The sequence below is a fragment of the Scyliorhinus torazame genome, chromosome 23 (assembly GCF_047496885.1).
Source record: "Scyliorhinus torazame isolate Kashiwa2021f chromosome 23, sScyTor2.1, whole genome shotgun sequence".
NCBI lineage: Eukaryota > Metazoa > Chordata > Chondrichthyes > Carcharhiniformes > Scyliorhinidae > Scyliorhinus > Scyliorhinus torazame.
Genome location: NC_092729.1, coordinates 43,625,808 through 43,649,759, shown reverse-complemented (window position 1 = coordinate 43,649,759; position 23,952 = coordinate 43,625,808). Strand labels below are relative to the sequence as shown.

At 50.7% G+C, this 23,952-nt stretch overlaps 1 long non-coding RNA gene across 1 annotated transcript; it reads right to left on the bottom strand.

Annotated features, from left to right (window-relative positions):
* Positions 1–4,145: 4,145 nt before the first annotated feature.
* On the bottom strand, positions 4,146–13,626 carry LOC140399745 (uncharacterized). Its single transcript, XR_011937840.1, has 2 exons — positions 13,495–13,626; positions 4,146–4,323 (listed from the first exon to the last, which is right to left on the bottom strand). It is a non-coding gene; the product is annotated as an uncharacterized lncRNA (long non-coding RNA).
* Positions 13,627–23,952: the final 10,326 nt, after the last annotated feature.

Here is a 23,952-nt window from a genome sequence, read left to right as displayed (position 1 = left end):
AAGGCTCTGATATCTCATCCCTCGCCACCCAAAGAATCCTGGGATTTATCCCATCAGGCCGAAGGGACATATCTATCCGCAGGCTTCTCAAAATTTCTAACACATCTTCCTACCGATTATCTATCTCCTCCAGCCTACCAGCGTGTATCGCATATCCCCCTCTCCTTTGTGAACTCTGAAGTAAAGTATTCATGTAGGGCCTCTCCTATATCTTCAGACTCCATGCACACTTTCCCACTACTGATTCCTAACACAGTATGTAGATAGGCCAACAAGACGCAAGGCCGCAATGGATTTGGTACTGGGTAAAGAACCAGGCCAGGTGTTACATTTGGAGGTTGGTGAGCACTTTTGTAATAGTGACCTCAATTCGGTTACACTTACTTCAGCGATGGAAAGGGTTAGGTACATACCGCAGGGCAAGAGTTATAGCTAGAGGAAAGGCAATTGTGATGCGATTAGGCAAGACTTAGGATGCATAGGATGGGGAAGGAATCTGCAGGGGATGAGCACAATTGAAATGTGGAGCTTGTTCAAGGAACAGCTAATGCGTGTCCTTGATAAGTATGTACCTGTCAGGCAGGGAGGAAGTGGTCGAGCGAGGGAACCGAGGTTTACTAATGTAATTGCATCACTTATTAAGAGGAAGAGGCTTATGTAAAGACGAGTCGCGAAGGTTCTGTTAGGGCGCGTGAGAGTTACAATTTAGCCAGAGTGGACCTAAAGAGAGAGCTAAGAAGAGCCAGGAGGGGACATGAGAAGTCTTTGGCAGGTAGGATCAAGGAAAACCCCAAATGTATCTATATTTATGTCAGGAAAAAAGAACGACTAGGGTAAGAGTAGGTCCAGTCAAGGACAGTAGTGGGAAGTTGCGCGTGGAGTCCGAGGAGACAGGAGAGGCGCTAAATAAATATTTTTCGTCGATAGTCATACAGGAAAAAGACAATGTTGTCAACGAGATGACTGAAATACAGGCGACGAGACTAGACGGGATTCAGTTTCATAAGGAGGAGTTGTTAGCAATTCTGGAAAGTGTGAATATAGATAAGTCCCTGGACCGGATGGGATTTATCCTAGGATTCTCTGGCAAGCTCGGAAGGCGATTGCTGAGCCTTTGGCTTTGATCTTTATGTCATCATTGTCTAGAGGAATAGACCCATAAGACTGGAGGATAGCAAATGTTGCCCCCTTGTTCAAGAAGGGGATTAGAGACAACCCCGGTAACTATAGACCAGTGAGCCTTACTCCTGTTTTAGGCAAAGTCTTGGAAAGGATTACAAGAGATAGTATTGACAATCATCTAGAAAGGAATAATTTGATTAGGGATAGTCAACACGGTTTTGTGAAGGGTAGGTCGTGCCTCACAAGCATTATTGAGTTCTTTGAGAAGGTGACCAAACAGATGGGCGAGGGTAAAGCAGTTGATGTGGTGTGTATGGATTTCAGTAAAGCGTTTTATAACGTTCCCTACGTTAGGCTATTGCAGAAAATACGGAGACATGGGATTGAGGGTGATGTAACGGTTTGGTTAGAAATTGGTTAGCTGTGGTGGTTGATGGGAAATGTTCAGCCTACAGTTCAGTTACTAGTGGTGTACCACAAGGATCTGCATTCGGGCCACTGCTGTTTGTCATTTTTATAATTGACCTGGAGGAGGAGGTAGATGGATGTGTGAGTAAATTTACGGATGACACGAAAGTCGGTGGAGTTGTGTATAGTGCGGAAGGATGTTGCAGGTTACAGAGGGGCATAGGAAATCTGCAGCGCTGTGCTGAGAGGTGGCAAATGGAGTTTAATGCATAAAAGTGTTAGCTGATTCATTTTGGAAGGAGTAACGGAATAAAGAGTACTGGGCTAATGGTAAGATTCTTGGCAGTGTGGATGAGCAGAGAGATCTCGGTGTCCATGTACATAGATCCCTGAAAGTTGCCACCTAAGTTGATCGGGTTGTTAAGAAGGCGTACGGTGTTTTAGCTTTTTTTGGTCGAGGAATTGAGTGTCGGAGCCATGAGGTCATGTTGCAGCTGTACAAAACTCTGGTGCGACCGCATTTGGAGTATTACCTGAAGTTTTGGTCACCGCATTATAGGAAGGATGTGGAAACATTGGAAAGGGTGCAGAGGAGATTTACCAGGATGTTGCCTGGAGGGAAGATCTTATGAGGGAAGGCTGAGGGACTTGAGGCTGTTTTCGTTAGAGAGAAGAGATTAAGCGAAGACTTAAGAGAGGCATAAGAGATGATCAGAGGATTAGATAGGGTGGACAGTGAGAGCCTTTTTCCTCGGATGGTGATGGCTAGCACGAGGGGACATAGCTTTAAATTGAGGGAAGATGGGTATAGGAGGTAGGTTCTTTACTCAGAGATTAGTAAGGGCGTGGAATGCCCTGCCTGAAACTGTAGTGGACTCACCAACATTAAGGGCATTTAAATGGTCATTGGATAAACATATGGATGATAATGGAATAGTGTAGATGGGCTTTAGATTGGTTTCACAGGTCGGTGCAACATCGAGGGCAGGAGGGCCTGTACCACGCTGAAATGTTCTATTGGTCTATTGGATTTATGAAGGGAACATCATGCTTGACAAATTTGTTGGAATTCATTTAAGATGTAACCAGTACAGTTGACAAGGTGGAGCCAGCCGATGTGGTATATTTGTATTTTCAAAAGTCATAAGATAATGTTTTGCAAAACTAAAGCGCATGGGATTGGGGGAAACGTATTGAGGTGGATAGAAAACTGGTTGGCAGAGAGGAAACAAGGAGTAGCGATTAATGGGTCCTTTTCAAATTAGCAGGCAGTAACAAGTGGGATACCACAGGCATCTGTGCTGGGACCCCAGCTATTCACAATGTATATTAATGATTTGGATGAGGCAACAAAATGCAACATCTCAAAGTTTGCAGATGATACAAAATTATTTGGGAGAGTGAACTCTGACGAGGATGCAGGTATCCTGCAGCGTGATCTCGACAGGTTGGGCGAGTGGGCAAATCAATGGCAGATGCAGTATAATTTGGATAAATGTGAGGCTGTTCATTTTGGAAGCAAAAACAGGAGACCTGATTATTACCTGAATGGTTGTAAATTGGGAGAGGGAAGTATCCAGCGGGACCTGGGTGTCCGTGTGCAACATTCGCTGAAGGTAAGGATGCAGGTGCAGCAGGCGGTAAAGCAGGCTCATGGTATGTTGACCTTCATTGCGAGATGTTTCCAATATAGAAGAAGGGATGTGTTGCTGCAATTGTACAGGGCCTTGGTGAGGCCACACTTGGAGTATTGTGTGCAGTTTTTGTCTCCTTCTCTGAGGAGGGATGTTCTTGCTCTTGAGGCAGCGCAGAGAAGGTTTACCAGATTGATTCCAAGGATGGCGGGACTGTCATATGAGGAGAGATTGATTAGGTTGGGATTGTTTTCGCTGGAGTTCAGAAGAATGAGGGGGGAATCTTATAGAAACTTATAAAATTCTAACAGGACTGGACCCGAAAGATGCAGGGAAGATGTTACCAATGATGGGCGTGTACAGAACCACGGGTCACAGTCTGAGGATACAGGGTAAACCATTTCGGGCAGAGATAAGGGGACATTTCTTCACACAGAGAGGGGTGAGCCTGTGGAATTAATTGCCACAGGAAGTTGTTGATGCTAAAACGTTGAATATATTCAAGAGGCGGCTGAATATAACACTTGGGAAGATTGAGATCAAAGGCTATGGGGAGAAAGCAGGATTAGGCTGTTGAGTTGGATGATCAGCCATGATTGTGATGAATGGCAGAGTAGGCGCGAACGACCATAAGTCCTCCTTCTGCTCCTATCTTCTATGTACCTACATATCTATGTATGCCGAAGGGCCTGTTCCTGTGCTGTCTTGTTCTTTATTCTTTTTGAATGCAAAATGCCGCCACAGCGATAACTTGGTCCACTAACCTGGCACTCGGGTGAGTTCTTACACCTTTTTATTAGCATGGAACTTCGTCAGTCTAGCAGAGGCAGGAGACATCGGCAGACAATTATAGGGTTCGTTAATGTTTTACATTGATGGTGCTTAGCATTTTTATATTTTTTAAATGCATACTTAATGTAAGGAATATATATATATATATATGTGTTTGTGAGTCTGTATATATCGAAGTCACAGAAGATGAATCATTATTTTCTTTAAACTTTGCTTTGGAATAAATACATTAATTCCATTTAAGCATCTATATTGGATGTGGTGATCACTCGATAACGGATACGATTGTCACGTGCCATCTTCTCAGTGATTGGCACATCACTGTATCTGGCCACGGCTTTCAGCCAATGTTTTCGAATATAACAAACTAAAAGTAAAAGAAAACATGATGAAGGAAGTAATTACGGGTTATTCAGCCTGATGGAGAACAATGAGAAAACAGAAAGCAGAATCTGTCAGCCTGACAGGGACACACTCGGCACAAAGCAGCAACATTACGTTTGTTGAATATAATAATATTCCACAGATTACAGCCTCACACCCCAAGACTTGATTAAACTCACTCCGTCTCTCCACCTCCTGTTCTGCACAAACTCACTCACTCCCTCCACCTCCTGGTCTGTACAAACTGACTCATTCACCTCCTGGTCGGTACAAACTCTCCCTCCCTCCACCTCCTGGTCTGCACAAACTCACTCCCTCCACCTCATGGTCTGATACAAACTCACTCACTCCACCTCCTGGTCTGTACAAACTTACTCCCTCCACCTCCTGGTCTGTACAAACTCACTCGCTCCACCTCCAGGTCTGTCAAAATTCCCTCCCTCCACCTCCTGGTCTGTACAAACTCACTCCCTCCACCTCCTGGTCTGTACAAACTTACTCCCTCCACCTCCTGGTCTGTACAAACTCACTCCCTCCACCTCCTGGTCTGCTAAAAATCCCTCCCTCCACCTCCTTGTCTGCACAAACTCACTCCCTCCACCTCCTGGTCTGATACAAACTCCCTCCCTCCACCCCCTGGTCTGTACAAACTTACTCCCTCCACCTCCTGCTCTGTACAAACTCACTCCCTCCACCTCCTGGTCAGAACAAATTCTCTCCCTCCACCTCCTGGTCGGTACAAACTCCCTCCCTCCACCTACTGGTCTGTACAAACTCCCTCCCTCCACCTCCTGGTCTGTACAAAAACTCCCTCTCTCTACCTTCTGGTCTGTACAGACGCATTCTTCCGTCCACCACCTGTTCTGTACAAAGTCACTCCCTCTCTCCACCTTCTGGTCTGTACAAACGCACTCCCTCTCTCCACCTTCTGTCTGATACAAACTCCCTCCCTCAACCTCCTGGTCTGCACAATCTCCCTCCCTCCACCTCCTGGTCTGATACAAACTCCCTCCCTCCACGTCCTGGTCCGTACAAACTCACTCACTCCACCTCCTGGTCTGTACAATCGCCCCCTCCCTCCACTTCCTGGTCTGCACAAACTCCCTCCCTCCACCTCCTGGTCTGCACAAACTCACTCACACCACATCCTGGTCTGTACAAACTCCCTCCCTCCACCTCCTGGTCTGCACAAACTCCCTCCCTCCACCTCCTGGCCTGCACAATCTCCCTCCCTCCACGTCCGGGTCTGTACAAACTCAATCACACCACCTCCTGGTCTGTACAAACTCACTCCCTCCACCTCATGGAGTTTGTATCAGAATACAAAGTCCCTCCCTCCAGGTCCTGGTCTGTAGAAACTCACTCACTCCACCTCCTAGTCTGCACAAACTCCCTCCCTCCACGTCATGGTCTGCACAAACTCACTCCCTCCAGCTCCTGGTCTGCACAAGCTCACTCCCTCCACCTCGTGGTCTGATACATACTCCCTCCCTCCACCTACTGGTCTGTACAAACTCACTCTCTCCACCTCGTGGTCTGTACAAACTCCCCCCCCCCCCCCCCTGCACCTCGTGGTCTGTACAAACTCACTCCCTCCCTCCACCACCTGGTCTGAACAAAGTCACTCCCTCTCTCCACCTTCTGGTCTGTACAAATTCACTCCCTCCACCTTCTGGTCTGTACAAACTCCCCCTCCCTCCACCTCCTTGTCTGCACAAACTCACTCCCTCCACCTCCTGGTCTGATAAAAACTCCCTCCCTCCACCCCTGGTCTGCACAAACTTACTCCCTCCACCTCCTGCTCTGTACAAACTCTCTCCCTCCACCTCCTGGTCAGTACAAATTCTCTCCCTCCACCTCCTGGTCGGTACAAACTCCCTCCCTCCACCTACTGGTCTGTACAAACTCCCTCCCTCCACCTCCTGGTCTGTATAAACACTCCATCTCTCTACCTTCTGGTCTGTACAGACTCATTCTTCCGTCCACCACCTGTTCTGTACAAAGTCACTCCCTCTCTCCACCTTCTGGTCTGTACAAACGCACTCCCTCTCTCCACCTTCTGGTCTGATACAAACTCCCTCCCTCCACCTCCTGGTCTGCACAATCTCCCTCCCTCCACCTCCTGGTCTGATACAAACTCCCTCCCTCCACGTCCTGGTCTGTACAAACTCACTCACTCCACCTCCTGGTCTGTACAAACCCCCCTCCCTCCACCTGCTGGTCTGCACAAACTCCCTCCCTCCACCTCCTGGTCTGCACAAACTCACTCACACCACATCCTGGTCTGTACAAACTCCCTCCCTCCACCTCCAGGTCTGCACAAACCCCCTCCCTCCACCTCCTGGTCTGCACAATCTCCCTCCCTCCACGTCCTGGCCTGTACAAACTCAAAAACACCACCTCCTGGTCTGTACAAACTCACTCCCTCCACCTCATGGAGTTTGTATCAGAATACAAAGTCCCTCCCTCCAGGTCCTGGTCTGTAGATACTCACTCACTCCACCTCCTAGTCTGCACAAACTCCCTCCCTCCACGTCATGGTCTGCACAAACTCACTCCCTCCAGCTCCTGGTCTGCACAAGCTCACTCCCTCCATCTCGCGGTCTGATACATACTCCCTCCCTCCACCTACTGGTCTGTACAAACTCACTCTCTCCACCTCGTGGTCTGTAAAAACTCCCCCCCCCCGCCCCTGCACCTCGTGGTCGGTACAAACTCCCTCCCTCCCTCCAACACCTGGTCTGTACAAAGTCACTCCCTCTCTCCACCTTCTGGTCTGTACAAACTCCCCCTCCCTCCACCCCCTGGTGTGCACAAACTCACTCCCTCCACCTCCTGGTCTGCACAAACTCACTCCCTCCACCTTTTGGTGTGTACAAAGTCACTCCCTCCACCTCCTGTTCTGTACAAACTCCGTCCCCTCCACCTCCTGTTCTGTACAAACTCCATTCCTCCACCTCCTGGTCTGCACAAAGTCACTCCCTCCACATCCTGGTCTGCACAAACTCACTCCCTCCACCCCCTGGTCTGCACAAACTCACTCCCTCCACCTCCTGGTCTTATACAAACTCCCTCCCTCCACGTCCTGGTCTGTAAAAACTCACTCACACTACCTCCTGGTCCGTACAACCTCCCTCCCTCCACCTCCTGGTCTGTACAAACTCCCTCTATCCACCTATTGGTCTCTACAAACTCTCTCCCTCCACCTCCTGGTCTGATACAATCTCCCTCCCTCCACCTACTGGTCTGTACAAACTCACTGCCTCCACCCCCTGGTCTGCACAAACTCACTCCCTCCACCTCCTGGTCTTATACAAACTCCCTCCCTCCACGTCCTGGTCTGTAAAAACTCACTCACACCACCTCCTGGTCCGTACAACCTCCCTCCCTCCACCTCCTGGTCTGTACAAACTCCCTCTATCCACCTATTGGTCTGTACAAACTCACTCCCTCCACCTCCTGGTCTGATACAATCTCCCTCCCTCCACCTACTGGTCTGTACAAACTCACTCCCTCCACCTTCTCGTCTGTACAAACTCCCCCTCCCTCCACCTAGTGGTCTGTACAAACTCACGCCCTCCACCTCCTGGTCTGTACAAATACTCCCTCTCTCTACCTTCTGGCCTGTACAGACTCATTCCCTCCGTCCACCACCTGGTCTGTACTAAGTCAATCCCTCTCTCCACCTCCTGGTCTGTAGAAACGCACTCCCTCTCTCCACCTTCTGGTCTGTACAAACGCACTCCCTCTCTCCACGTTCTGGTCTGTACAAACTCACTCCCTCCCTCCACATCCTGGTCTGTACAAACACACTCCCTCCGTCCACCTCCTGGCCTATACAAACTGACTCCATCCCTCCACCTCTTAGTTGTGTACAAACGAATTCCTTCCCTCCCACCCTCTCCTTTTCCTGTACAGACTCACACCCGCCCTGTCTCCCACACACCGTCTTCTACAGACTCCGCCCCTCCCTCCGACTCACTGAACTGCACAGAATAATTTCCCTCCCTCTCTATGATTTAAAGTGATCCTCGCTCAATATTGACCTCCCACTTTCTTCCCTAGACAGATTTTGTCTTTCTAACTCTCTGATGTCTGCAGAATTACTCCCTCTCTCACACTCCCTGGCCAATATGCAACCGGTCCCTCCATTCCACTTCCTGTCCTACACAGACTCCCTCCCACCCGCTAGTCTGCGCAGATACACTCACTCCCTCTGTCCCACTTCCTGCTGTGTTCAATCCTACTCCCTCACTCCCCCTCTCCGGTCTGTTGGTTTTCTCTCTGAACTGCAGAGCATCTCTGTGCGTTGCCTCAGGATGGAGAACACCACCCCCACTATTCAGGAACACAGAGAATAAAACTTATATTTAGAGAACTGTTCGCAGCACCCAAAGAATCAAAACAGTTTCAGTGACAGGGGACGTTTACTCAAGGACCAACAATGTTTACTCCGAAAACAGTGCGGTCAATCATTTCACAGACTATCTCACAAAATAGAAAATTAGATGTGAAGGATGTAGAGTTTCTGTTCACGTTCGCGCAGAGAGTGATGTTGGTGCAGGACAATGCGAGAACCCCAGCTCCACACAGAATAACGACAGCATAACACCCATATTCCCTCTCCGAGGAAGAGGTCGACAGGGTAACCATTTGCTGCTTCCTCCAGAACACCACACTTCCGCAGTGCTGAGCCCCATCTTTGCAGTGGAAAATCAGCCCACAACAATGCAGCAGTCACACAGTGCTGAGCCCCATGTGCTGGAGTGAGACATCAATACAAAATAATGCAGCGCTCCCGCAGTGCTGAGCCCCATGTACTGGAGTGGGACATCAATAAAAAACAATGCAGCGCTCCCGCAGTGCTGAGCCCCATGTACTGGAGTGGGACATCAATAAAAAACAATGCAGCGCTCCCGCAGTGCTGAGCTCCATGTACTGGAGTGGGACATCAATTCAAAACAATGCAGCGCTCCCGCAGTGAGACATCAATCCACAACAATGCAGCAGTAACACAGTGCTGAGCTCCATGCATTAGACTGGAACATCAATCCACAACAATGCAGCGCTCCCGCAGTGCTGAGCTCCATGCATTAGACTGGGACATCAAACCACAACAATGCCGCGCTCTCGCAGTGTTGAGCTCCATGTACTGGAGTGGGACATCAATCCACAACAATGCAGAGCTCCCGCAGTGCTGAGCTCCATGCATTAGACTGGGACATCAAACCACAACAATGCCGCGCTCTCGCAGTGCTGAGCTCCATGAATTAGACTGGGACATCAATCCACAACAATGCAGCGCTCCCCCAGGACTGAGCTCCTTGTACGAGAGTGGGAAATCTACCCACAACAATGCAGCGCTCTGGAAGTGCTGAGCTACATGTATTAGACTGGAACATCAATCCACAACAATGCAGCGCTCACGCAGTGCTGAACTCCCTCTATTAGGCAGGGACATCAATCCACAACAATGCAACGCTCCCGCAGCGCTGGGCTCCATGTATTAGACTGGGACATCAATCCACAACAATGCAGCGTTCCCACAATGCTGAGCTCCATGTATTAGGCAGGGACATCAATCCACAACAATGCAGCACTCCCACAATGCTGAGCTCCATGTATTAGGCAGGGATACCAATCAACAGCAATGCAGCGCTCCCAAAATGCTGAGCTCCGTGTTTTCGACTGCGACATCAATCAACAACAGTGCAGCGCTCTCGCAGTGCTGAGCTCCGTGTTTTAGACTGGCGCATCAACCCACAATAATGCAACGCTCTCGCAGTGCTGAGCTCCGAGTTCTGGAGGGGGCATCTGCTTAAACAGTGCTGCACTCTGGAAGTGCTGAACGTCATGTACTGAAGTGGAGCATTAACACACATCAGTGCAGCACTCGCGCAGTGCTGAGCTTCATGTACTGGAGTGGACATTAACCCACAACAGTGCAGCGTTCGCGCGATGCTGAGCTCCAAGTATTTGAGTGAAACATCAAGACACAACAGTGCCGCACTCCCGCAGTGCTGAGCTCCATGTACTGGTGTGGGACATCAATCCACAACAGTGCAGCGTTCTCGCAGTGCTGAGCTCCATGTACTGGAGTGGAACATCAATCCACAACAGTGCAGCGTTCTCGCAGTGCTGAGCTCCATGTACAGTAGTGAAACATCAACCCCCAACAGTGCAGCACTCCAGCAGTGCTGAACTCTAAGTACTTGAGTGAAACATGAATACACAACAGTGCCGCACTCCCGCAGTGCTGAGCTCCATATCCTGGAGTGGAACATCAATATACAACAGTGCAGAATTCCCGCAGTGCTGAGCTCCGTGCGCTGGTGTGTGATCTCAACCCACAACAATGCAGCACTTGCGCAATGCTGAGCTCCATGTACTGGTGCGGGACATCAAACCACAACAGTGCAGCATTCCCGCAGTGCTCAGCTCCATGTACTGGACTGGGACACCAACCACAACAGTGCAGCATTCCCGCAGTGCTCAGCTCCATGTACTGGACTGGGACACCAACCACAACAGTGCCGCACTCCCGCAGTGCTCAGCTCCATGTACTGGACTGGGACACCAACCACAACAGTGCAGCATTCCCGCAGTGCTCAGCTCCATGTACTGGACTGGGACACCAACCACAACAGTGCAGCATTCCCGCAGTGCTCAGCTCCGTGCACTGGGCTGTGACACCAACCACAACAGTGGAGCATTCCCGCAGTGCTCAGCTCCATGCACTGGACTGGGACACCAACCACAACAGTGCAGCATTCCCGCAGTGCTCAGCTCCATGCACTAGTGCGGGACATCAAACCACAACAGTGCAGCATTCCCGCAGTGCTCAGCTCCATGCACTGGACTGGGACACCAACCACAACAGTGGAGCATTCCCGCAGTGCTCAGCTCCGTGCACTGGACTGGGACACCAACCACAACAGTGCAGCATTCCCGCAGTGCTCAGCTCCATGCACTAGTGCGGGACATCAAACCACAACAGTGCAGCATTCCCGCAGTGCTCAGCTCCATGTACTGGACTGGGACACCAACCACAACAGTGCAGCATTCCCGCAGTGCTCAGCTCCATGCACTGGACTGGGACACCAACCACAACAGTGCAGCATTCCCGCAGTGCTCAGCTCCATGCACTAGTGCGGGACATCAAACCACAACAGTGCAGCATTCCCGCAGTGCTCAGCTCCATGCACTGGACTGGGACACCAACCACAACAGTGCAGCATTCCCGCAGTGCTCAGCTCCATGTACTGGACTGGGACACCAACCACAACAGTGCAGCATTCCCGTAGTGCTCAGCTCCATGTACTGGACTGGGACATCAAACCACAACAGTGCCGCACTCCCGCAGTGCTCAGCTCCATGCACTGGTGCGGGACATCAAACCACAACAGTGCCGCATTCCCGCAGTGCTCAGCTCCATGCACTGGACTGGGACACCAACCACAACAGTGCAGCATTCCCGCAGTGCTCAGCTCCATGCACTGGACTGGGACACCAACCACAACTGTGCCGCACTCCCGCAGTGCTCAGCTCCATGCACTGGACTGGGACACCAACCACAACTGTGCCGCACTCCCGCAGTGCTCTGCTCCGTGCACTGGACTGGGACACCAACCACAACTGTGCCGCACTCCCGCAGTGCTCAGTTCCATGCACTGGACTGGGACACCAACCACAACAGTGCCGCACTCCCGCAGTGCTCAGCTCCATGCACTGGACTGGGACACCAACCACAACAGTGGAGCATTCCCGCAGTGCTCAGCTCCATGTACTGGACTGGGACACCAACCACAACAGTGCAGCATTCCCGCAGTGCTCAGCTCCATGTACTGGACTGGGACACCAACCACAACAGTGGAGCATTCCCGCAGTGCTCAGCTCCATGTACTGGACTGGGACATCAACCACAACAGTGCAGCATTCCCGCAGTGCTCAGCTCCGTGTACTGGACTGGGACACCAACCACAACAGTGCAGCATTCCCGCAGTGCTCAGCTCCGTGTACTGGACTGGGACACCAACCACAACAGTGCAGCATTCCCGCAGTGCTCAGCTCCATGTACTGGACTGGGACACCAACCACAACAGTGCAGCATTCCCGCAGTGCTCAGCTCCGTGCACTGGGCTGTGACCTCAACCCACAAACATTCATCAACTCCCAATTTGGACAAAGACTGGCCCCAGTTATTGACAATGAATCATTTCACCCCTTGTCATATTTATTTAATCCACCTTCTCACCCCCACATCATTATGAAAGGGGCAGTGTTAATCCAGCTGAATGCATCTGGTTCAATCTATTTTCATCGCTCTACCCATTGATATTTTTCTTTTTGCTTTATTCTTCCGTGTGATATGGGCATTGTTGGCACGACCAGCATTTGTTTCCCATCCCCTGCACTTAGTTGCTGAGGGCCTTGCCAGACCATTCAAGTTGGTCTGGAGTCACGGGTAGGCCAGTGCGGCCCAGGAGATGACTCAACCAGATGGGTTTTAAAAGCAGCGACAATGATTTCATGATGCTGATAAGATTCAAATTCCATCGCCTGCCGTGGAAGAATTGGAAACCCGTTTCTCGGGATTGCGCGTTCAGTAACTATTCCACATCTCATAATGAAAAGGTCCCACCTGTCTGGGGACTTTTGCAATAGAAAACTTCAGCCTCGCTTCTAATTCCCCATTTCTACATCTGAGGCTAGACAATTAGTGTGGGGAGAAAGGGCCTGAAGGAGACCCTGACCCTATCCTCACACACAGTCCACACTTCACAATCTGTATCAGATGTCAGTGATCGGGAGCAGCAAGTGTGAATAAGGCAATGAGGACAATTTTAGGGTTTTCTATCCAGATCAATGGTCCCATTGAGATTCAGCAACGTCACCCCGCCCAGTAATTTCTGTTTTCAATATTGGCCTGTGTGGATCAGATCCCAACACCAACAAGCCTCACGAAGCACTCAGTGAGGAAACCACCAGAGAATTACTGAAGGAGATAGCTTGGAGTGAATTCTTCAGTTTGTTTTCGAATCTCACAATCTCTTAACCAATCAAACCATTACACTTCAAGAAAATGCAATCGATTTAAAATTAAGCTGTATGAACTCCAGCTGCTTTTGTATTGGCGAAATTTACAGATTCTTACTTCCTTTCTTGCTTGCTTTCGCTCCAGTAGGATTGTGCTGAGTCAGCACTAGAAGTACAAGCACCAAGAACAGCGCTTTCTGCATCTTCGCTGGGGTCTGTCAGAGTTACGGTCAGAGTGCTGGTGTAGATCTGCTCTCTATCTACTCACGGAGTTATGTTGCGTTTATAATCACACGAGCGGGCGTGCCTGGTTTCTGGTGATGTCATTTGAAAATTTGTTTTCCTGCGTGGTGCCTTATTTCTATGAATGTCGCCTTCAGCAAAACGATATCCACACACCTGTTTAGCCGAACAATTCAAAGGGATCTGCAGTGAATTTCGCTACTGTTCCACCTGGTGTGAGCCTGTTGCTGACAGCCTTTCCGTCGTCCTTCAGGGAGCTGTGCTTAGAGTGCACATAGACGTATACTGCCTGTAAAAATGTTCATGGATTTGGATGAACTGCCATTTTTGGGAAGGGTAAGAGCACATCTGATATTAGAATTCCTATCTCGGTGTTTACGGCTATCTACATATGCTATCCATGTGCAGGTCCAGACATTGTGGGCACTCTTCATAATTGAGACATTATTTCCGTACACTCTCTCCCTGTAACTTTTGTGAAAATCCATCACCTCACATCTCTCTGTTTTATTTTCCAGCTGCCTCTTCCCTGTCCAATCTGCTGCCCCATGGATATCGTTTTGCAAGTGAATGGCATTATCCTCAGTGTTTGACTATTGCATCTTTCCATGACCAATTCGATACCCACCCCTTCCTGATCCCCATCCCGTCATATCACACACACATAAACAGCACAAAGCTTTCCCACATGAACGATTGCAGATGTTGAAGTTGGTGAATTAATGCGGTCACGGTGCAGAGGAAAATCAGCGATCACGTAACCAGGTCGCAGTATCGAAACCACTGTGCTTGTGACCAACGGGGCAGCATGAAAACACAGACAGAAGCTGCTCTCTGACTCAGTGCTGCAGTGAAAGCTCAGACAGAAGCTGCTCTCTGTCTCAATGCTGCAGTGAAAGCTCAGACAGAAGCTGCTCTGTGTCTCAGTGCTGCAGTGAAAGCTCAGACAGAAGCTGCTCTCTGTCTCAGTGCAGCAGTGAAAGCTCAGACAGAAGCTGCTCTCTGTCTCAGTGCTGCAGTGAAAGCTCAGACAGAAGCTGCTCTCTGTCTCAATGCTGCAGTGAAAGCTCAGACAGAAGCTGCTCTGTGTCTCAGTGCTGCAGTGAAAGCTCAGACAGAAGCTGCTCTGCGTCTCAGTGCTGCAGTGAAAGCTCAGACAGAAGCTGCTCTCTGTCTCAGTGCTGCAGTGCAAGCTCAGACAGAAGCTGCTCTCTGTCTCAGTGCAGCAGTGAAAGCTCAGACAGAAGCTGCTCTCTGTCTCAGTGCTGCAGTGAAAGCTCAGACAGAAGCTGCTCTCTGTCTCAGTGCTGCAGTGAAAGCTCAGACAGAAGCTGCTCTCTGTCTCAGTGCTGCAGTGAAAGCTCAGACAGAAGCTGCTCTCTGTCTCAGTGCTGCAGTGAAATCTCAGACAGAAGCTGGTCTCTGTCTCAGTGCTGCAGTGAAAGCTGACAGAAGCTGCTCTCTGTCTCAATGCTGCAGTGAAAGCTCAGACAGAAGCTGCTCCCTGTCTCAATGCTGCAGTGAAAGCTCAGACAGAAGCTGCTCTCTGTCTCAGTGCTGCAGTGAAAGCTCAGACAGAAGCTGCTCTCTGTCTCAATGCTGCAGTGAAAGCTCAGACAGAAGCTGCTCTCTGTCTCAGTGCTGCAGTGAAAGCTCAGACAGAAGCTGCTCTCTGTCTCAGTGCTGCAGTGAAAGCTCAGACAGAAGCTGCTCTCTGTCTCAGTGCAGCAGTGAAAGCTCAGACAGAAGCTGCTCTCTGTCTCAGTGCTGCAGTGAAATCTCAGACAGAAGCTTCTCCCTCTCTCAGTACTGCAGTGAAAGCTCAGACAGAAGCGGCTCTCTGTCTCAATGCTGCAGTGAAAGCTCAGACAGAAGCTGCTCTCAGTCTCAGTGCTGCAGTGAAAGCTCAGACAGAAGCGGCTCTCTGTCTCAATGCTGCAGTGAAAGCTCAGACAGAAGCTGCTCCCTCTCTCAGTGCTGCAGTGAAATCTCAGACAGAAGCTTCTCACTCTCTCAGTGCTGCAGTGAAAGCTCAGACAGAAGCGGCTCTCTGTCTCAATGCTGCAGTGAAAGCTCAGACAGAAGCTGCTCTCTGTCTCAGTGCTGCAGTGAAAGCTCAGACAGAAGCTGCTCTCTGTCTCAGTGCTGCAGTGAAAGCTCAGACAGAAGCTGCTCTCTGTCTCAATGCTGCAGTGAAAGCTCAGACAGAAGCTGCTCTCTGTCTCAGTGCTTCAGTGAAAGCTCAGGCAGAAGCTGCTCTCTGTCTCAGTGCTGCAGTGAAAGCTCAGACAGAAGCTGCTCTCTGTCTCAATGCTGCAGTGAAAGCTCAGACAGAAGCTGCTCCCTGTCTCAATGCTGCAGTGAAAGCTCAGACAGAAGCTGCTCTCTGTCTCAGTGCTGCAGTGAAAGCTCAGACAGAAGCTGCTCTCTGTCTCAATGCTGCAGTGAAAGCTCAGACAGAAGCTGCTCTCTGTCTCAATGCTGCAGTGAAAGCTCAGACAGAAGCTGCTCTCTGTCTCAGTGCTGCAGTGAAAGCTCAGACAGAAGCGGCTCTCTGTCTCAATGCTGCAGTGAAAGCTCAGACAGAAGCTGCTCCCTCTCTCAGTGCTGCAGTGAAATCTCAGACAGAAGCTTCTCACTCTCTCAGTGCTGCAGTGAAAGCTCAGACAGAAGCTGCTCTCTGTCTCGGTGCTGCAGTGAAAGCTCAGACAGAAGCGGCTCTCTGTCTCAATGCTGCAGTGAAAGCTCAGACAGAAGCTGCTCTCTGTCTCAGTGCTGCAGTGAAAGCTCAGACAGAAGCTGCTCCCTCTCTCAGTGCTGCAGTGAAAGCTCAGACAGAAGCGGCTCTCTGTCTCAGTGCTGCAGTGAACGCTCAGACAGAATCTGCTCTCTGTCTCAGTGCTGCAGTGAAAGCTCAGACAGAAGCTGCTCTCTGTCTCAGTGCTGCAGTGAAAGATCAGACAGAAGCTGCTCTCTGTCTCAGTGCTGCAGTGAAAGCTCAGACAGAAGCTGCTCTCTGTCTCAGTGCTGCAGTGAAAGCTCAGACAGAAGCTGCTCTCTGTCTCAGTGCTGCAGTGAAAGCTCAGACAGAAGCGGCTCTCTGTCTCAATGCTGCAGTGAAAGCTCAGACAGAAGCTGCTCCCTCTCTCAGTGCTGCAGTGAAAGCTCAGACAGAAGCGGCTCTCTGTCTCAATGCTGCAGTGAAAGCTCAGACAGAAGCTGCTCTCTGTCTCAGTGCAGCAGTGAAAGCTCAGACAGAAGCTGCTCTCTGTCTCAGTGCTGCAGTGAAAGCTCAGACAGAAGCTGCTCTCTGTCTCAGTGCTGCAGTGAAAGCTCAGACAGAAGCTGCTCTCTGTCTCAATGCTGCAGTGAAAGCTCAGACGGAAGCTGCTCTCTGTCTCAGTGCTGCAGTGAAATCTCAGACAGAAGATGCTCTCTGTCTCAGAGCTGCAGTGAAAGCTCAGACAGAAGCTGCTCTCTGTCTCAGTGCTGCAGTGAAAGCTCAGACAGAAGCTGCTCTCTGACTAAGTGCTGCAGTGAAAGCTCAGACAGAAGCTGCTCTCTGTCTCAGTGCTGCAGTGATAGCTCAGACAGAAGCTGCTCTCTGTCTCAGTGCTGCAGTGAAAGCTCAGACAGAAGCTGCTCTCTGTCTCAATGCTGCAGTGAAAGCTCAGACAGAAGCTGCTCTCTGTCTCAGTGCTGCAGTGAAAGCTCAGACAGAAGCTGCTCTCTGTCTCAGTGCTGCAGTGAAAGCTCAGAGGGAAGCTGCTCTCTGTCTCAGTGCTGCAGTGAAAGCTCAGACATAAGCTGCTCTCTGTCTCAATGCTGCAGTGAAAGCTCAGGCAGAAGCTGCTCTCTGTCTCAGTGCTGCAGTGAAATCTCAGACAGAAGCTGCTCTCTGTCTCAGTGCTGCAGTGAAAGCTCAGACAGAAGCTGCTCTCTGTCTCGGTGCTGCAGTGAAAGCTCAGACAGAAGCTGCTCTCTGTCTCAGTGCTGCAGTGAAAGCTCAGACAGAAGCTGCTCTCTGTCTCAGTGCTGCAGTGAAAGCTCAGAGAGAAGCTGCTCTCTGTCTCAATGCTGCAGTGAAAGCTCAGACAGAAGCTGCTCTCTGTCTCAGTGCTGCAGTGAAAGCTCAGACAGAAGCTGCTCTCTGTCTCAGTGCTGCAGTGAAAGCTCAGACAGAAGCTGCTCTCTGTCTCAATGCTGCAGTGAAAGCTCAGACAGAAGCTGCTCTCTGTCTCAGTGCTGCAGTGAAAGCTCAGACAGAAGCTGCTCTCTGTCTCAGTGCTGCAGTGAAAGCTCAGACAGAAGCTGCTCTCTGTCTCAGTGCTGCAGTGAAAGCCCAGACAGAAGCTGCTCTCTGTCTCAGTGCTGCAGTGAAAGCTCAGACAGAAGCTGCTCTCTGTCTCAGTGCTGCAGTAAAAGCTCAGACAGAAGCTGCTCTCTGTCTCAGTGCTGCAGTGAAAGCTCAGGCAGAAGTTGCTCTCTGTCTCAGTGCTGCAGTGAAAGCTCAGACAGAAGCTGCTCTCTGTCTCAGTGCTGCAGTGAAAGCTCAGACAGAAGCTGCTCTCTGTCTCAGTGCTGCAGTGAAAGCTCCGACAGAAGTTGCTCTCTGTCTCAGTGCTGCAGTGAAAGCTCAGACAGAAGCTGCTCTCTGTCTCAGTGCTGCAGTGAAAGCTCAGACAGAAGCTGCTCCCTGTCTCAGTGCTGCAGTGAAAGCTCAGACAGAAGCTGCTCTCTGTCTCAGTGCTGCAGTGAAAGCTCAGACAGAAGCTGCTCCCTGTCTCAGTGCTGCAGTGAAAGCTCCGACAGAAGTTGCTCTCAGTCTCAGTGCTGCAGTGAAAGCTCAGACAGAAGCTGCTCTCTGTCTCAGTGCTGCAGTGAAAGCTCAGACAGAAGCTGCTCTCTGTCTCAGTGCTGCAGTGAAAGCTCAGACAGAAGCTGCTCTCTGTCTCAGTGCTGCAGTGAAAGCTCAGACAGAAGCTGCTCTCTGTCTCAGTGCTGCAGTGAAAGCTCAGACAGAAGCTGCTCTCTGTCTCAGTGCTGCAGTGAAAGCTCAGACAGAAGCTGCTCTCTGTCTCAATGCTGCAGTGAAAGCTCAGACAGAAGCTGCTCTCTGTCTCAGTGCTGCAGTGAAAGCTCAGACAGAAGCTGCTCTCTGTCTCAGTGCTGCAGTGGAAGCTCAGACAGAAGCTGCTCTCTGTCTCAGTGCTGCAGTGAAATCTCAGACAGAAGCTGCTCTCTGTCTCAGTGCTGCAGTGAAAGCTCAGACAGAAGTTGCTCTCTGTCTCAATGCTGCAGTGAAAGCTCAGACAGAAGCTGCGCTCTGTCTCAGTGCTGCAGTGGAAGCTCAGGCAGAAGCTGCTCTCTGTCTCAATGCTGCAGTGAAAGCTCAGACAGAAGCTGCTCTCTGTCTCAGTGCTGCAGTGAAAGCTCAGACAGAAGCTGCTCTCTGTCTCAGTGCTGCAGTGAAAGCTCAGACAGAAGCTGCTCTCTGTCTCAGTGCTGCAGTGAAAGCTCAGACTGAAGCTGCTCTCTGTCTCAGTGCTGCAGTGAAAGCTCAGACAGAAGCTGCTCTCTGTCTCAGTGCTGCAGTAAAAGCTCAGACAGAAGCTGCTCTCTGTCTCAGTGCTGCAGTGAAAGCTCAGGCAGAAATGCTCTCTGTCTCAGTGCTGCAGTGAAAGCTCAGACAGAAGCTGCTCTCTGTCTCAGTGCTGCAGTGAAAGCTCAGACAGAAGCTGCTCTCTGTCTCAGTGCTGCAGTGAAAGCTCAGACAGAACTGCTCTCTGTCTCAGTGCTGCAGTGAAAGCTCAGACAGAAGCTGCTCTCTGTCTCAGTGCTGCAGTGAAAGCTCAGACAGAAGCTGCTCTCAGTCTCAGTGCTGCAGTGAAAGCTCAGACAGAAGCTGCTCTCTGTCTCAGTGCTGCAGTGAAAGCTCAGACAGAAGCTGCTCTCTGTCTCAGTGCTGCAGTGAAAGCTCAGACTGAAGCTGCTCTCTGTCTCAGTGCTGCAGTGAAAGCTCAGACAGAAGCTGCTCTCTGTCTCAGTGCTGCAGTAAAAGCTTAGACAGAAGCTGCTCTCTGTCTCAGTGCTGCAGTGAAAGCTCAGGCAGAAGTTGCTCTCTGTCTCAGTGCTGCAGTGAAAGCTCAGACAGAAGCTGCTCTCTGTCTCAGTGCTGCAGTGAAAGCTCAGACAGAAGCTGCTCTCTGTCTCAGTGCTGCAGTGAAAGCTCAGACAGAAGCTGCTCTCTGTCTCAGTGCTGCAGTGAAAGCTCAGACAGAAGCTGCTCTCTGTCTCAGTGCTGCAGTGAAAGCTCAGACAGAAGCTGCTCACTGTCTCAGTGCTGCAGTGAAAGCTCAGACAGAAGCTGCTCTCTGTCTCAGTGCTGCAGTGAAAGCTCCGACAGAAGTTGCTCACTGTCTCAGTGCTGCAGTGAAAGCTCAGACAGAAGCTGCTCTCTGTCTCAGTGCTGCAGTGAAAGCTCAGACAGAAGCTGCTCCCTGTCTCAGTGCTGCAGTGAAAGCTCCGACAGAAGTTGCTCTCTGTCTCAGTGCTGCAGTGAAAGCTCAGACAGAAGCTGCTCTCTGTCTCAATGCTGCAGTGAAAGCTCAGACAGAAGCTGCTCTCTGTCTCAGTGCTGCAGTGAAAGCTCAGACAGAAGCTGCTCTCTGTCTCAGTGCTGCAGTGAAAGCTCAGACAGAAGCTGCTATCTGTCTCAGTGCTGCAGTGAAAGCTCAGACAGAAGCTGCTCTCTGTCTCAATGCTGCAGTGAAAGCTCAGACAGAAGCTGCTCTCTGTCTCAGTGCTGCAGTGAAAGCTCAGACAGAAGCTGCTCTCTGTCTCAGTGCTGCAGTGGAAGCTCAGACAGAAGCTGCTCTCTGTCTCAGTGCTGCAGTGAAATCTCAGACAGAAGCTGCTCTCTGTCTCAGTGCTGCAGTGAAAGCTCAGACAGAAGTTGCTCTCTGTCTCAATGCTGCAGTGAAAGCTCAGACAGAAGCTGCGCTCTGTCTCAGTGCTGCAGTGAAAGCTCAGACAGAAGCTGCTCTCTGTCTCAATGCTGCAGTGAAAGCTCAGACAGAAGCTGCTCTCTGTCTCAGTGCTGCAGTGAAAGCTCAGACAGAAGCTGCTCTCTGTCTCAGTGCTGCAGTGAAAGCTCAGACAGAAGCTGCTCTCAGTCTCAGTGCTGCAGTGAAAGCTCAGACAGAACCTGCTCTCTGTCTCAGTGCTGCAGTGAAAGCTCAGACAGAAGCTGCTCTCTGTCTCAATGCTGCAGTGAAAGCTCAGACAGAAGCTGCTCTCTGTCTCAGTGCTGCAGTGAAAGCTCAGACAGAAGCTGCTCTCAGTCTCAGTGCTGCAGTGAAAGCTCAGACAGAAGCTGCTCTCTGTCTCAGTGCTGCAGTGAAAGCTCAGACAGAAGCTGCTCTCAGTCTCAGTGCTGCAGTGAAAGCTCAGACAGAAGCTGCTCTCTGTCTCAGTGCTGCAGTGAAAGCTCAGACAGAAGCTGCTCTCTGTCTCAGTGCTGCAGTGAAAGCTCAGACTGAAGCTGCTCTCTGTCTCAGTGCTGCAGTGAAAGCTCAGACAGAAGCTGCTCTCTGTCTCAGTGCTGCAGTGAAAGCTCAGACAGAAGCTGCTCTCTGTCTCAGTGCTTCAGTGAAAGCTCAGACAGAAGCTGCTCTCTGTCTCAGTGCTGCAGTGAAAGCTCAGACAGAAGCTGCTCTCAGTCTCAGTGCTGCAGTGAAAGCTCAGACAGAAGCTGCTCTCTGTCTGTGCTGCAGTGAAAGCTCACACAGAAGCTGCTCTCAGTCTCAGTGCTGCAGTGAAAGCTCAGACAGAAGCTGCTCTCTGTCTCAGTGCTGCAGTGAAAGCTCAGACAGAAGCTGCTCTCTGTCTCAGTGCTGCAGTGAAAGCACAGACAGAAGCTACTCTCTGTCTCAGTGCTGCAGGGAAAGCTCAGACAGAAGCTGCTCTCTGTCTCAATGCTGCAGTGAAAGCTCAGACAGAAGCTGCTCTCTGTCTCAGTGCTGCAGTGAAAGCTGACAGAAGCTGCTCTCTGTCTCAGTGCTGCAGTGAAACCTCAGACAGAAGCTGCTCTCTGTCTCAGTGCTGCAGTGAAAGCTCAGACAGAAGCTGCTCTCTGTCTCAGTGCTGCAGTGAAAGCTCAGAGAGAAGCTGTTCTCTGTCTCAGTGCTGCAGTGAAAGCTCAGACAGAAAATGCTCTCTGTCTCAGTGCTGCAGTGAAAGCTCAGACAGAAGTTGCTCTCTGTCTCAATGCTGCATTGAAAGCTCAGACAGAAGCTGCTCTCTGTCTCAGTGCTACAGTGCAAGCTCAAAAAGAAGCTGCTCTCTGTCTCAGTGCTGCAGTGAAAGCTCAGACAGAAGCTGCTCTGTCTCAGTGCTGCAGTGAAAGCTCAGACAGAAGCTGCTCTCTGTCTCAATGCTGCAGTGAAAGCTCAGACAGAAGCTGCTCTCTGTCTCAGTTCTGCAGTGAAAGCTCAGACAGAAGCTGCTCTCTGTCTCAGTGCTGCAGTGAAAGCTCAGACAGAAGCTGCTCTCTGTCTCAGTGCTGCAGTGAAAGCTCAGACAGAAGCTGCTCTCTGTCTCAGTGCTGCAGTGAAAGCTCAGACAGAAGCTGCTCTCTGTCTCAGTGCTGCAGTGAAAGCTCAGACAGAAGCTGCTCTCTGTCTCAGTGCTGCAGTGAAAGCTCAGACAGAAGCTGCTCTCTGTCTCAGTGCTGCAGTGAAAGCTCAGACAGAAGCTGCTCTCTGTCTCAGTGCTGCAGTGAAAGCTCAGACAGAAGCTGCTCTCAGTCTCAGTGCTGCAGTGAAAGCTCAGACAGAAGCTGCTCTCTGTCTCAGTGCTGCAGTGAAAGCTCAGACAGAAGCTGCTCTCTGTCTCAGTGCTGCAGTGAAAGCTCAGACTGAAGCTGCTCTCTGTCTCAGTGCTGCAGTGAAAGCTCAGACAGAAGCTGCTCTCTGTCTCAGTGCTGCAGTAAAAGCTCAGACAGAAGCTGCTCTCTGTCTCAGTGCTGCAGTGAAAGCTCAGGCAGAAGTTGCTCTCTGTCTCAGTGCTGCAGTGAAAGCTCAGACAGAAGCTGCTCTCTGTCTCAGTGCTGCAGTGAAAGCTCAGACAGAAGCTGCTCTCTGTCTCAGTGCTGCAGTGAAAGCTCAGACAGAAGCTGCTCTCTGTCTCAGTGCTGCATTGAAAGCTCAGACAGAAGCTGCTCTCTGTCTCAGTGCTGCAGTGAAAGCTCAGACAGAAGCTGCTCACTGTCTCAGTGCTGCAGTGAAAGCTCAGACAGAAGCTGCTCTCTGTCTCAGTGCTGCAGTGAAAGCTCCGACAGAAGTTGCTCTCTGTCTCAGTGCTGCAGTGAAAGCTCAGACAGAAGCTGCTCTCTGTCTCAGTGCTGCAGTGAAAGCTCAGACAGAAGCTGCTCCCTGTCTCAGTGCTGCAGTGAAAGCTCCGACAGAAGTTGCTCTCTGTCTCAGTGCTGCAGTGAAAGCTCAGACAGAAGCTGCTCTCTGTCTCAATGCTGCAGTGAAAGCTCAGACAGAAGCTGCTCTCTGTCTCAGTGCTGCAGTGAAAGCTCAGACAGAAGCTGCTCTCTGTCTCAGTGCTGCAGTGAAAGCTCAGACAGAAGCTGCTCTCTGTCTCAGTGCTGCAGTGAAAGCTCAGACAGAAGCTGCTCTCTGTCTCAATGCTGCAGTGAAAGCTCAGACAGAAGCTGCTCTCTGTCTCAGTGCTGCAGTGAAAGCTCAGACAGAAGCTGCTCTCTGTCTCAGTGCTGCAGTGGAAGCTCAGACAGAAGCTGCTCTCTGTCTCAGTGCTGCAGTGAAATCTCAGACAGAAGCTGCTCTCTGTCTCAGTGCTGCAGTGAAAGCTCAGACAGAAGTTGCTCTCTGTCTCAATGCTGCAGTGAAAGCTCAGACAGAAGCTGCGCTCTGTCTCAGTGCTGCAGTGAAAGCTCAGACAGAAGCTGCTCTCTGTCTCAATGCTGCAGTGAAAGCTCAGACAGAAGCTGCTCTCTGTCTCAGTGCTGCAGTGAAAGCTCAGACAGAAGCTGCTCTCTGTCTCAGTGCTGCAGTGAAAGCTCAGACAGAAGCTGCTCTCAGTCTCAGTGCTGCAGTGAAAGCTCAGACAGAAGCTGCTCTCAGTCTCAGTGCTGCAGTGAAAGCTCAGACAGAAGCTGCTCTCTGTCTCAGTGCTGCAGTGAAAGCTCAGACAGAAGCTGCTCTCTGTCTCAGTGCTGCAGTGAAAGCTCAGACTGAAGCTGCTCTCTGTCTCAGTGCTGCAGTGAAAGCTCAGACAGAAGCTGCTCTCTGTCTCAGTGCTGCAG